Source organism: Oryza glaberrima, chromosome 11 (assembly GCF_000147395.1).
Source record: "Oryza glaberrima chromosome 11, OglaRS2, whole genome shotgun sequence".
In the NCBI taxonomy this organism is placed as follows: Eukaryota; Viridiplantae; Streptophyta; class Magnoliopsida; order Poales; family Poaceae; genus Oryza; species Oryza glaberrima.
Window position 1 is genome coordinate 3445775 of NC_068336.1, and position 11718 is coordinate 3457492.

The window sequence follows — 11718 nt, forward strand, 5'->3', positions numbered from 1 at the left end:
GGAAAAATTCGTATTACAGGCCACGGTCGTGGCCGATACGAATTTGGGCTTCTCGTGCCACCTCGTTTACCAACAATTGCTCCCAACAAATACTACTACCTCGGTATTTTAATGTATGATGCCGTTGATTTTTCAACCGACGTTTGACCATTCATTTTATTCAAAATTTTCGTGCAAATATGAAAGTATTTATATTATGTTTAAAGAACATTTGATGATGAATCGAGTCACAATAAAATAAATGATAATTGTATAAATTTTTTGAATAAGACGAATGGTCAAACATTAGATAAAAAGTCAACGGTGTCATACATTAAAATATGGAGGTAGTACATTTTACCCAAAGTGAGTTGAACAATTGAACTATACGGACAATATCAGATTGAACAAGAGACAACTTCTGCACATTAACAAACGACGACTCAGTATGGTCGTGCAGAGAACTATCAGATTCAGAAGATTCACTTGGTGATACCATAACTCAACCATGCACGATGCATGCTACAAAGAATGTCTTGACGATATTAACTTCAAAGCAGATGTTCCTCTGCAATTCTGCACGAGGATCTTAGGAATAAAAGATACAACAAATGTATACTTCCCATGAAACAACTCGTTGCATCTGCCGGTCTGCCCTCAAACTTGATGAAAATCATCACAGATTCACAGTATGAGTACGCCCAACTTGTTGAGCAACATAACCTAACAATAAGAATTCAGCTCAGTCACTTCCACATGCCACGTTGCTAAAGCAAAAGGTGCCACGTGTCTCTTAATTAAATAAGAACCACCTAAATATGGTTAAAATCATGCCACATGAATATAACAGCTGAACAAAAGTTGGATAACATTACTTTAGAAGTTACTGAGTAGAAACCACCAGAACATCTACAACAATTAATCAGATGCATACGGAATTGCTGATCTATGACCGTACAAGCATAATAAAAACTAACATGCTGTGAAGTGCAAAATTTTGCAATAGTCAGCGCACAGGAATTTGGCGTTCTGGGGACAAACTTGATATTAAAAGGATGATAGTGGTTACCATGCAAATCAAAAGAGTAAACTTTCTGGAACGAAGGTAAAAATGTTGTGCGAAAATAGCTCAGCTTCCTAGGGATTTATATTATTCATTTCAACATTTGATTTGTGCTGCAGACCAGATGGGCGTCAGGACGCCAACTATGATTCAGGTCGTCCCAAGGAGATCAACTGAATTTTAGGGTGCTTCTTACCTGAGCTGGTTTTTAGATGGAGTAAACAATTAGCTATGGCAGGCAACAAAACTCTTCTTTTGAGACAACAAATTTATGTGACAATTTTGAGGTATTTGTAGACTGTTTCGTGAGTGAAGAAACCGTATGCTTTCCAAAGAAAGTATGTCTCCAGAATATGTTCATTAGGTTCCATCATATGCATGTTAATCCTCCACTCAGTATCTCATCACCTATAGTACAATTTCCATGCAACATCCGCAATTCATAGAAAGATTGCAAAACAAAGGAATAAAGGATATTGAGTACGAACCCACTTTTGTAAGTTTTCATGAGGGAAGCAAGTTGCCAACAAAATAGCAGCCATGGGATGTACAACCCCTTGTCCAAGCTCATGCACCACATCAATCTCAAATTCCAGTGCCCCCAAAGAACAAGCTTCGCTTCAAAATTACTACAAGAAAGAGGAAACTATTAATAATTTACTCTTTATGGAAGTGAAGGAAAACACCGTATAAGTAAGGCTACGAAGAAAGAATGTAAGAAAAAAGGCTCACGTAATGAAGATCTTTGAAAGCGCCTTTCAAAAAAAAAAAAAGATCTTTGAAAGCAATATCTCTTTTAGGTGTATGTATCTGATAAATTTCATGCCATTCCAGTGTATCACTTTTCAAACTCGGACAGCCATACTAATGACATCTGAAAACATAATATATGAGCAGCTCTTTTAGATAATTATATCTAAGCAGTTAGTAGATATACACTCTTTCATGCTTAGGCAGTAACTGCAAGGAAAGAGAAAATGTACATGTGGATACCTCCATATATGATCTACAAATAGCAACAGTGTCAAATTAAAATAGAGGACCTGTAAAATATTCCTATACACCAATGCAAGTAGAGAACTCAGAAAACGGTAGTAAATTGTAACCGTAAGTCAGCTGACACATCATTCATCCATCAATTTTATTGCATGGAGTAAAACTAATTATGTAATGGGAGATGGTTTGTAGGCAGGTTTGCTGGGGAACAACAAGAACCAAGTGAATGTATATGCTTACAGTTCTTCCAAAATAACATTTTCGTACATATCAGCTTCAGCCAATAGTATTTCACCGTAGATGATATATTACCCTGCACCAAAAGCAGCTTGATATGTAGAACTTAAGAGCGAATGCAATTTTAACCTGAAACTTCAAAAAACTATACCTTTGTCCTCAACATGCATGGAATCAACATGTACAGCCTATAGGAGACCGCTGATCACAATGTGGATCCACATAATCCCACACCTTTTCAACTCAAGCACAAATATGCCCGTACTTTCTCATTGTTTTTCTTTTTTTGGAAATACACGGTGTATCATTCCTTAAGTGAGAAAAGGTCTGCTACACAGCACAAAATGAAAAGCAAAAAAGAAACTAGAAACATTGGTTATCCTGAGTTGATGTATATTCACTACAGTCCAGCACCAAAGCATTGCTTCTTCCACTACCGTACCCATAACATCCAGCTATAACCATCGTTGCTGATTTAAGACCCGGTACCATATAATCCATAACAGTAGATCGAGGAGGAATGATTCTACAACATAGAGGTGCATAATCAGTATTTACAGTTAGTTTTTGTATATGGTATGTACGAAATCAGTACCAATCATTATTTACCGTGGTTTCAGTAATGTCAAGCTAATTCCTGTTCAAACTGATAAGCACTATAAAATAGTACTCATAAAGGTATCCAGTGAATTCTCAGTTGTTATGACTATGAACTTTACAGCGCAACAAACTTACAAACAGTTAAGTAGCAGTTCAATTAGAAAAGAAAGCAGTGTGCAGCATCTTCTACGGGCACGGGAGATGCTTAATGCAATGTGAAGTTGTGATGAGCTCTTGCTTTTTTTCAGGACAAGCTTGACAGCTAATGCCCAGAGCAAGAAGCTAAGAAGTGCTGAACTGATGGTTTGATAATTTTCCTGGGAATTCATGTCCAGAACTGATAGCGAGATCAAATTATGGGCTTATGGCATGGGTTGTAGGCACCTATAGTTTGTAATTGCATGCCATCAGCATGACATATAATGAATAAAGTATAAACTCCAGTTTATTCGGTTTATAAGAATTATTGTGCATTTCCATGTGAACATTAAAGAATAATAACAAAAACAAGAAAAACAAAGGTAAACAGAGAGTTTTGCTGAGTATACCAAGAACAGGATCAACCCGCATCCTAATAAGAGAGCTTCGTGAAGGTGCCATCCCATACTGGCAGCGATCAGAGCCAAGACATACCCATGATGTAAACTTTCCACACACACACACACAAGGCTATAGGTCAACAGAAATAGCTTAATAAAACATCCTACAGGAATAGAACGGTATCAGCTATCGGAAGGAGTAGAACAGATCATGTGTCATTATCTCAGTACTTTGATCAGTACAGCACACACACCTGAAAAGGTAATAAGAAGAATCAAGGGAAATGAGAATAATTACAGCAAACAATGATTTTGCTTAAACTAGACTGTAACGAGGCCTACAATACTGTTAATTGGGAGTATTGCAACACAGAAGTTTTCATCAGATATGGACTGCCTGGATGTGAGCAACTCCTTCTACAGGCACTGAATTAATAGAATAATGGGGAATCAGATGCATCATAAAAGAGGAGTGTGCCAAGGACACCCCTTATCTCCATATATCTGATAATTGTTGTAGCTGATGTTCTCCAGAAAATTATATAGCAAGCACACACACTGATGGTGATGGGTTACTATTCATCCACTTGAATCAAGCAATGCTCTCTCACCTTAAAATATCGGTAAATATTCAGACAATATCTTGTTACTTTTAATTGTGATTCAAAATGCACATGAACAGGCAGCAGTTTTTAAAGAATTTCTAGACTCACCCAGTAGTTTCATTGACCTAAAGATAAACTGTAGCACGAGTGTACTATTACTAATAAATATGAATAATCAGGAGGTGGCCATAGTCTTGTAAACACTGCAACGCTACAAATGAGGCCTAACTATATCAACTAATAAGATATAACATAGCTTACTCCTACCATTCACACAAATGCTTAGCAGGATGAATTCCAGGACTGGTAGAGTGGTCCTGTGGTGGGAGTGAAACTATGACTATAATTCTTCCCTACCAACCATCCAACGTAAGCAAATATAAATTAAGAAGAACTTATCAATGGAAGGAGAGTTAGATACGAGGAGTACAATACTTGGTGGCACACTCTAAGTTCATAAGCAATGCATGATCCCCTGACTGTGAACTTCATGAGTTGGTCATGATCTTAGAGCTCACAATTAGGCACTGCTTATGAAGTTCATGGGAAAACTCCTTGTCAACACAAACTATTCTCCAGTTGGCACCGCAACCAATACCTGCACAACCAGATTCCTTTCAGGCATGCCAAAGTAATACAGCAAAATGGAAAATAATATCTACTGTTCTCTATTCGATAATTGCAGAGACAAAAGTTATTTTTGGTGCAAGGAAATGCATACTGTGAGGGGAAGATCAATGAACACAAGTTCTTGCAACTTGGACATGGGGTTCCCAATTCTTCTTAACACACACCACCAGCCAGACTCTGTGTTGTCCCAGTTCACCAACAACTCCTGAACCATCAGTTTGCATCCCATACATCCCCAACAAGCTCAATCTGAATTCCACGCACTCCTTAGCAACTATACATCTGCAACCAGAAATAGATGATCAAAGAATTTTGTTGAGCGCATCTTCAAGGGTTTTCAGTGAAACGTCTTCAAGGGTTACCACCTCTGTGGCCTACAAACTGACTTTCAATGGTCTAGAGCAGAGTACTGTTGGATGCATGCTATTCTGAATAAATGCTTCATCTTCCTTTGGCTTTCTTTAGACAATGAAATAATCCGGTCTCTACAGCCAGATCGGATGCACACAGCCATTCATCTTCCTTTGGCTAGCCTTCAGAGACCTGTTTAGCATATGATCCAAGATGATAAAAACAATGGACAGGCACCCACATTGAGATAGATATCTGACCTTGGCAGGAGATCTTTGGCACAAATAAGGGGTGCTTCACTGTTCAGACAGCAAACAATTCAGTCAAAATCCTTCAATTTTATGAAAACAACATTGGAGAGTGGTCAAGAAGACTCTAGCCACATTTGGCCTGGTCTAGAGAGCAACTTGATTGCCTCGACTCATCAAGTAAAGGAAATGCTCCAACTAGGATATTTCGAGCGAGCCAGTACACCAATAGCTACTCAGTCAGAGTAAATTACACAGTGCCCTTCTCGTTTTACTTTAGCTTATTTTAAAAAGAACTTTTATCATGCATTGTACTTCTTTTTTCTAAACGTTGATTCAATCTTATGACTCTCTAGACAGTCCCATTAATGCAGTGGGCATATTGTAGATAATTGTTTACCCTTTCAGTAAAAAAAGAATCCAGGAAATATGCATGCCTAGTTAGGACAAAGGTAGTACTTCATTGAATAAAGAAATAGAGCATCACAACTCTAGTTAACATATGCTATTAATAAATTAGTACGAGGAAGCTCTTGATATTGTATTGTGCACATCAATTGAACCAAGAAACCCTAATGGGAACACTAAACACTAGGGCACCTTACTACCCATAACCTGAACCAACCAAAGAGCACACGTTGAAAATTAAGACAAATAGAACATAAAGATGAAACATTGTTTCCATAGTGCAGATATTGAATTGGGCGCTTCTAGAAACTCATATATCCAGGACATCCAGCATAAGATTAACATGATTTACAACAAAGATAGCCCTAACTATCATAGATCATACCCAAATCATTATGTACTCAAGAAACCAAATATAATGCTAGCAATGTTAGATATTTCAAATGTAAACTTAGAAAGAAGACTTGAGTCCACCATTACGTGGAAATATTCTGCACATTTCTTGTCTTGCATGTGTTAAGAGAAAGTTTTGCAAGAAGAATGAAAACTTCAAAATGGTTATCAGAATCAGCCATAGAGGAGTATCAGTCCCTGGCAAAGCAAATTAAACCACCATATTGAAGTGAAAGATCAATGACTTGTAGGGGGTAAGCATCATAAGTGCAATGGGAGAAGTTGGTGTTTCTTTACAATATATAACACGAGTATATTCTTGAAAGGGTGTGATGAAATTTCCTGCGGAAGTTGTGCAAACACAGATATGAGTAGAAAATGCATAAGCAACAAAATAACCCGACCTCAAAGTGAACGCAGAAGAGCAGTAGAGCACAACGTAGTTGATCACTCTAAAGTAGAAAAATCATTAGTTAGATTAACTAAGTTGGGAAGGAAAATTTGAGCCCCGATGTGTTGCCTTGAACTAGCCAGCATTATGCATACGGGATGTCCGTACTGCAGTAACATTTCGAACTTAAACAAGAAAGAATCCACATAGTGCTTGGTACCTTCGAATTCCCATATGGCGCGCGGCGCCGCCATGGCCTACAAGGGGCGGAGACTTTGGCTTGGATTAACCGGCCAGGCGAGGCGGAGGCGGAGGCATCTGCTGCTGCGGTTGTTCGAAGATACGACGACGAGGGAGATATGGAATGGACCAGCCGCGTCCCGCCTGCGTCGCCTCCCGTGCCGCCGCGGCAGCGCAAACCCCGATCACGGCGTACGGCCGCCGGATGCTGGTGGTGGTGGGGATGGGATTCGTCGAGGAGCAGGGCGGCGCGGCGCCATTAATTGGATTTGGGTGCACGGAGGAGAGAGTAGGAGACGGGAGTCACGGAGGGGCCGCGGCTGGCGGAGCCGAGCGGACTTGTTTAGTGCACCGGCGCGTATGTACAACGTGTAGTCGTACTACGTGTGGAGTACATGCGTGAGTGTCTACTTGTGACATATACTCCTACTAGGAGGAGCAGTATATGGTGGAACGTGGCCGTGTAATATGCATGGGTCGTAAGGCCCACTTGTCAGTTGGGTGGAGACGTGAACTAGCCAGGACGGTTTTCTCTCTCTCTCTCTCGGGATTCTCTCTATTTTTCTCACTCTCTTTTCTTTTTGGCTGCTCCTACTAGCCTTTTTTTTTTTTTTTTTTACCTTTCCAGCAAAAGCAAAAGTTTGTACTAAGTTGTAACACCACGTGCCCACGTCACAACTCAGAAGCAACCTACCCATACTAAACACAGTAAAAGTTATCGAAACTTATTAATGAAACAGCCTAAATACCAAACATTCCTACCTTATCAACTTATAAAATACCCCGCAAAAAAAAACTTATAAAACAAATACTATAGGAAAGTATTTTGAAGTATGAATATAATCGTATCTTTCCTTTCTATAAATGTATAAAGTAATGTAACCACTAACATCTTATTCGGTTCGATCGGATAAATTTAACTTAGTACAAATAGAAAAAAAAAACGAAGGAACAGGTATGCATGCATGATGCATGCACACTTTAATCCGTATTAATTTTTTAAGAGGTTTGATGGATAGAAAATTTTCTATGTTTTCTCTCTACAATTTATAGGAAAGGAAAATTTCCTGTTATTTACCTATACTGACATTCTTATAAACGGAATGGATCTTACTGAAATTAATCATCAGGAATCAAATCCTTTATTTTTTTTCCTCCAAATGATTTGAATAAGCTCAAAGAGATTTACTGTAAAAAAAAACTCAAATTCCGGGAAGCCACGCAATCTAGCAAGTTTGGTTCTTCATCCTCAATCCCAATCCAGTGACGACAGCGTTGTAACACGAACTACGACGAGTTGTTCGAGTAATTACTATCCAAGGAGAATTTCTTCGTCAAGCTAGCGGAAGAACAACAATAATTTCACAAAAGCATAAGGTGTTAGTTTGTTCGTTTCAAATTTTTTTCATAACCATTTGGTTGACATGCAATAAACGGATGGATATCCACTCAAGTGATTAGAGTCCATCTCCCAACCTATTTCTATCAAGACACATCTTATTACTATAAATACGGATAAACCCTATCCCTTCCGATACTATAGTGATATATATTGAGAGGAAAATGACAGCTCGGAGCTAGTGAGGCGGAGATGGCGAGAAACCTGGCTCTGTAGTGATATAGTGATATATATCATCACTCATCATTGCTGTTCTTTTGGTGATTATCATGACATTTTTATTATTTGTTGATATTTTTTCTAAAATGAACTGATTTCTATAAAACACAGTCAAAAAGATTCTCCCCAAAATGCTTCTTTTCTGTACTACGTTCGCATGATTTTATGAATCTCTTGGATATATGTTGTGGATTACAGATTATAGTCAGTAAAAGTAAAATCACAAACGTTCTTATCTGACACTATTGGCTATATGTTTAATCAAATAGACATTGCAAGTGATGTCGATGGCTCGATAACGAGCAACTCCTGGACTCCAAGCCTCCAATTCTGTCCAGTCCATATAGGTGTATGGCAGCAAACAGCAGGTCCAGCTTGAACATATGGTTATTCTGAATTATTCTTAGAAATAAGATAGGAATCATTTGAACTTGAAGTGTGAACACTGGAAATTGCAGACCATGAGTACACATAACAAAAAGTGTACATTTAGCTAAGGGTCAAAGAGTGTGTTTAGTTCCTAAAAAAAGTTGGAAATTTGAATAAAGTTGGGAGTTTGGAAAAAAAAGTTGGAAGTTTATATGTGTAGGAAAGTTTTTGATGTGATATGATGTGATAGAAAATTATGAATAGGGGGGAAACTAAACACGGCCTAAAAAAGTTAATATCACCTATTTTTAGGTCATTGGACTGGTGGTTAAAGTCAAAAACCTGGTGCAGATCTTTTCTTCTGCTGGTTATTCGGATCCTAACTTCATGCTCTATTGTAGTTAAGTCAAATTGGCCAATGTACTGCTTAAGCTTTGCATCTGCTATGGTTTGATGGCCTTTGATCACTAAATGCTTCATGAATTGCACACTAGAATTTGACGGAATTTTTGTATACTGCCACTTTTCAAATGCAGTTTGCCATTTGGATATACACGCAGTTGATGTACTCTGCTTACATATAGATGTTTTAGGAAACCAATACAGTTTTGGGTTATGCTAAGCAATAATCGACTGACTTGTACATACTATCTGGGTTCTGAAAGAGTAATGTGGATTAGGTGATAAAAGTTGGCATAGTGTGGAACCATGATAGGCTGAAGTAAAATATTTTTTCTAGGGAATTTAAAGTTTTGTCATGCCAATGGTTGTATTAAGGAGATAACAAATGTACTACTTGCAAAGATACTTATACATCAAAGTGTTTGTATATAATTTATAAATATTTTTTGTGGGTTTTTGTTTTCGAGTCTTTTAGCAATGGGCCATGAATTTGTATATGACAATTTTCCAAATTTTACGGCAATGGGCCATGAATTTGTGTATGACAATTTTCCAAATTTTACAATTTAGCAATGGGCCATGAATTTGTATATGACAATTTTCCAAATTTTACGGCAATGGGCCATGAATTTGTGTATGACAATTTTCCAAATTTTACAAGTGCTTATATATTCTCTAGCGTATATATGTTGTGGAAATGTGCACTGCACATGCTCAGTAGGGCGAGCATATTGTTGTAGAATAATGTGCAAGCACGACGCCTCTTTGGCTCGTTCTATTAGAGGTTAGACGAAGGTCTTGGCAGACGAAAACAATCCTAGCCATGAGCATGGCTAGTAGGTGACATGGTGTGATTTATATTTATGATAATTTAAGTGATGATATCAAATGGATACACACATTTTTTCTCGTTATGGGCATCCAACTAGTATATAGGAAGAAATGATACGTATCAAATGTTTTATTTTTATACTTATTTAAGCCCGCAACAAATTTATAGAAAAACTCTCTACTTTTTTAACATATTTTTTAAACGTATATTGTCCTAGTATATTGTATGCTGAAGTGATTATATATAATTAATTATGGTCAAGATTTATTGTGCCCACACAATATATCATATTATTGTACTTTGTGTGGAATTTGTGCGGAATATATTTGATGTACAACATGAATTGAACTAAAACTCAATTGAACATATCATAGAAAATTTTTTACTAACATGGAATTTTCAAAGTTATTAAAGAGAATACAAATGCACCATAGTGTTTAGCATGAGCATATTGCCAGTATAAACAAAAAAACATCCACCCTGGAGAAACGTAATACTAGAGCTCCATTTGGAATTGTGGTATCTTTTTCAAAATATGCTTATTTTTATACCATTATCAGCAATAGTTATTTCATTTCAATTCCAATTCAGAGTTGAAACAACAAAATATTAAAGGAAAAAGTATGAATTACCCCCCCAACTATCGCGGTCGTCCGAATTACCCCTTTGAACCACAAAACCGGACATTCTTCACCCCCAACTATGCAAACCGGACGAATTACCCCCCTCGACCTAATTCACGGTGGTTTTGGTCTACGTGACATACGCGTGATGGTCCAATTAGCATTTTATTTATTAAAAAATGTGGGGCCCACCTATCATACTCCTATTCCACTTTTCCTCTCTCTCTCAATCTTCCTCTCTCTCTTCTCTCACTCTCTGTATCACACACACAGCGGCAGAGGAGGCGGCGAGCAGCGGCGGGGGAGGCGAGGTGAGGTTGCGGCGACGGGAGCTCGCGTTGCTCGAGGCGAGGCGAGGCGAGGCGGCGGCGGCGGAGGAGGCGAGTGGCGGCGGGGTGCAGCGGAGGAGGCGAGCGGCGGCGGGGTGCGGCGGAGGAGGCAAGCGCGGTGGTAGAGGAGGCGAGCGCGGCGGCGGAGGAGGCGAGGCAGCAGCGGTGGCGAGGTGGTTGGCGGGGGCGATGAACGACGGCATGCGGCGCGGGCGGGGCTCGAGGAGAGATGGCGACGGCGTGCGGGCGGCGGGGTTGAGATGCCGCGGACCGGGTGCCGGCGGTGGTACTCGCCATCACAACCGACGATGCGGCGGGACCTCTTGGCGTGGAGCCCATCATCCTCATCCGCCGCGCGGGGGAGGCCCGAGGAGGAGGCGGCGATGGCGTGGCCCGAGTAGGAGGTGAGGCTGCGGGCGGGCGCGTTGTCGTCGGTAGTCGCGTAGCTCCGTGCGCCCGCGCCGTCGCGTAATCGTTCAACTCCGCCAGTCGTCGTGACTTGGGCACCGCTCGTGTCGCCACGAACAGGTCGTGCAGCCGCCGCGACGAGCTCCCGCCGTGGAGGGCTAGCACCACCAGCTGCTGCTCCACGCGGTGCGCCGGAGAAGGCGACGATGGCGAGGCGGTCGGATCGCATCCTGCTCCGAGCTCCTTCCGAGAGGGAGGGGGGAAGCTACGCCGAGCTCCTCATCCTCCACAGCCGCCTCCGTGTCACGCGCCGCCGCCGCCGCTCCGTGTCCCCCGCCACCACCGACTCGTGAGACGGTGAGAGAGAGAGGAAGAGTGAGAGAGAGAGTGTGTGTGTGTGAGAGAGAGAGAAGAGAGAGTAGTGTATGTCCCACAATTTTTTTTCTATAAATAGAAT

General features: G+C 40.3%; 2 long non-coding RNA genes across 3 annotated transcripts; both read right to left on the reverse strand.

Annotated features, from left to right (window-relative positions):
- Nucleotides 1–365: 365 nt before the first annotated feature.
- Nucleotides 366–3816, reverse strand: LOC127755277 (uncharacterized). 2 transcript variants are annotated; one of them, XR_008012991.1, is made up of 5 exons: nt 3424–3816; nt 2427–2801; nt 2279–2351; nt 1535–1671; nt 366–702 (listed from the first exon to the last, which is right to left on the reverse strand). It is a non-coding gene; the product is annotated as an uncharacterized LOC127755277 (long non-coding RNA). The 2 variants fall into 2 exon arrangements; XR_008012990.1 differs by having other exon boundaries at nt 1531–1671.
- Nucleotides 3817–3826: 10 nt separating this feature from the next.
- LOC127755278 (uncharacterized) lies at nt 3827–5713 on the reverse strand. The gene is made up of 3 exons (XR_008012992.1): nt 5015–5713; nt 4741–4931; nt 3827–4617 (listed from the first exon to the last, which is right to left on the reverse strand). It is a non-coding gene; the product is annotated as an uncharacterized LOC127755278 (long non-coding RNA).
- Between the last annotated feature and the right edge of the window lie 6005 nt (nt 5714–11718).